At 36.3% G+C, this 3,232-nt stretch overlaps 1 pseudogene across 1 annotated transcript; it reads right to left on the bottom strand.

Annotated features, from left to right (window-relative positions):
• Positions 1–2,548: 2,548 nt before the first annotated feature.
• LOC308608871 (large ribosomal subunit protein P1-like) lies at positions 2,549–3,023 on the bottom strand (annotated as a pseudogene). The gene has a single exon. The product of its transcript is annotated as a large ribosomal subunit protein P1-like (transcript).
• Positions 3,024–3,232: the final 209 nt, after the last annotated feature.

The raw sequence follows: 3,232 nt of genomic DNA, 5'->3' as shown, positions 1-3,232 counted from the left end.
TTCTAAGGGCACTTTTAGTAAAATGCATTTTTCTAAGAATATACCCACTTTTAAATCCAAGTTTTCAAAACTATCTACATGAAGTTCTTTGTATTATCTTATTGTTATATGTTTAATCTCTGCAGCATCTGTATTTCCCACTTTTTAAATTCCAAAATATATATATTTGCATTATCTGTCTTTTTCCCCCTTGATTAATCTTTTTTTTCCCCCAGATCTTAGGTAAAAAGCATTTATTTTTTCATCAGTAACTATAATGTAGATTTTTCTGGTTGTTGTTGATCATATTAAAGATGTTTTCTGTTTTTTTTTAGTTTGCGGAGAGATTTATCATTAATGGGTGTTGAAGTTTGTCTAATGTTTCTCTTGCACTTTTTGAGATTATAATATGTCTTTTTTTTACTTTTTTCTTTTACTATTTTTTTAACATCTTTATTGGACTATAATTGCTTTACGTTGTTGTGTTAGTTTCTGCTGTATGACAAAGTGAATCAGCTATATGTATACATATATCCCCATATCCCCTCCCTCTTGCATCTCCCTCCCACCCTCCCTATCCCACCCCTCTAGGTGGTCACAGAGCACCGAGCTGATCTCCCTGTGCTGTGTGGCTGCTTCCCACTAGCTATCTATTTTACATTTGGTTGGTAGTGTATATACGTTCATGCCACTCTCTCACTTCATCCCAGCTTACACTTCCCCCTCCCCATGTCCTCAAATAAATCCTCTATGTCTGTGTCTTTATTCCTGTCCTGCCCCTAGGTTCTTAAGAACCATTTTTTTTTTTAGATTCCATATATATGTGTTAGCATATGGTATTTGTTTTTCGCTTTCTGACTTACTTCACTCTGTATGACAGACTCTAGGTCCATCCGCCTCACTACAAACAACTCAATTTTGTTTCTTTTTATGGCTGAGTAATATTCCATTGGTTATATGTGCTACATCTTCTTTATCCATTCATCTGTCGATGGACACCTAGGTTGCTTCCGTGTCCTAGCTATTGTAAATAGAGCTGCAATGAACATTGTGGTACATGACTCTTTTTGAATTATGGTTTTCTCAGGGTATATGCCCAGTAGTGGGATTGCTGGGTCATATGGTAGTTCTATTTTTAGTTTTTTAAGGAACCTCCATACTGTTCTCCATAGTGGCTGTATCAATTTACATTCCCACCAACAGAGCGAGAGGGTTCCCTTTTTGCTACACCCTCTCCAGCATTTATCGTTTGTAGATTTTTTGATGATGGCCATTCTGACCAGAGTGAGGTGATACCTCATTGTAGTTTTGATTTGCATTTCTCTAATGATTAGTGATGTTGAGCATCCTTTCATGTGTTTGTTGGCAATCTGTATATCTCCTTTGGAGAAATGTGATTAATCTTGCCAGAGGTTTTTGTATTTTATTAGTCTTTTCAAAGAAATAATTCTTGGTTTTGTTGATACTAATATATATTTGTTTTATATTTCATTGACTCTTACTTATATCTTTATTATTTCCTTCCTTCTGCTTTCCTGAGGATTAGTCTGATATTCTTTCTCTAATTTCTTAAATTAAATGTTTGACTGATAAGTTCTGAGCCTTCCGTTTTTTCTGGTGAAAGCTTTTAAGTCTATTAATTTCCTTCTAAATATCATTTTAGCTCATCTCAGAAATTTTGATATGCAATATTTACATTATCTTTCACATCTAAGTATTCAGTTCCAAATCTAATTTTCATCATAATTTTTCTTTCACCTATAAGTTGTAAAATATTGTGTTTCAAGTTGCTAAAGAAATGGATTTTTTCTAGTCATTTAAAAATGTTGATTTATAATTTAACTGCATTGTAATTAGAGAAGGTGGTCTGATACAATACTAAATCTTTGAAATATGTTGAAGCTAGCATGTGGTCAATTTTTATATGTGCTCCAAATGTACTTGAAAGTAATGTATACTCTCTAATAGTTGAAATTTTCTACATATATATTTATTATATCTAGCTTGCTAATTGTGCTGTTCAAGTCTTTTATTTCTTTACTGTTTTTCTTTTTTGCATGATCTATCAGTTCTGTAAAAGATGTGTTAAAATCTCCCACTATGATAGTGGGTTTATCAATTTCTCCTTGTAGATCTGTCAATTATTGTTTTGAAAAAATCTTTGGCCATGTTAATAGGCAATTACACATTTAGAAATGATATATTTTCCTGGTTGAATTTACTTTTTCCACTATGAAGTGACTCTTTTTCCCCCAGTGATGCTTTTGCCTTACATTTTAAAATATTATATTAAAATAGCTACTTCATATTTCTTTTGGTCAGTTTTTGCCCAGTAATATTTTTTCATCCTTTGACATATAGTCTCTCTATGTCTTTACATGGAAGTCCAAATGAAATTATTTCTCTTATAAACAGTATATAACTGGGTTTTGTTCTTTTATTCATTATAACAATCCTTGACATTTTAATTGAGTACTTTAGCCCATTTATATTTAGGGTGATTACTGATATATTTGGATTTATTCTTATCCCTTATTATGTGGTATTTATTTATTTATTTATTTTCAGCAAAGAACTCAGCTTTTTACTGAACGTGCTACTAAAGAGGTTTAGTAAAAAAGACCAAAGCCCATGTCATCATCAGACTCTTCAGATTCTTCTTTCCTTGCTTCCACTTTCTTCTCCTCAGCTGGGGCAGCAGTGGTGGAGGGGGCAGGACCTCCTGCTGGTGTAGCACCAGCTGCTGGGGCAGGTCTACCTGCCCCCACATTTCAGATGAGGCTCCCGATGTTGACATTGGCCAAAGCCTTTGCAAACAAGCCTGGCCAGAAAGGTTCAACATTTACACCGGCTGCTTTAATGACGGCATTGATCTTATCCTCCGTGACCGTAACCTCATCATCGTGCAGGATGAGGGCCGAGTAGATGCAGGCGAGCTCCGAGACGGAGGCCATGGTGCGGGTGAGGGCTAGGCAGGGCCTGCCGGGCGCTGTGCTAGTCGCTGGATGAAGTGAGGGCCTCACCTCAATGCGGCCTTAGCTTCCTCGGAAGGACCGAGCACCTTAGCGGAAGCTGAGGCAAAGCTATTTATTTTTTAAAATATTTGTTTATTTACTTAGCTGCACCGGGTCTTATTTGTGGCATGCAGGATCTTTCTTGTGGCATGTGGGATCTTTAGTTGCGGCATGTGGGATCTAGCTCCCTGACCAGAAATCAAACCTGGGGGCCCCCTGCATTGGGAACGTGGAGTCTT

The sequence above is a fragment of the Mesoplodon bidens genome (assembly GCF_964165515.1).
Source record: "Mesoplodon bidens genome assembly, chromosome: X".
Taxonomy (NCBI): domain Eukaryota; kingdom Metazoa; phylum Chordata; class Mammalia; order Artiodactyla; family Ziphiidae; genus Mesoplodon; species Mesoplodon bidens.
The sequence above is the reverse complement of the archived record's forward strand: the minus strand, read 5'-3'. Positions and strand labels throughout refer to the sequence as shown.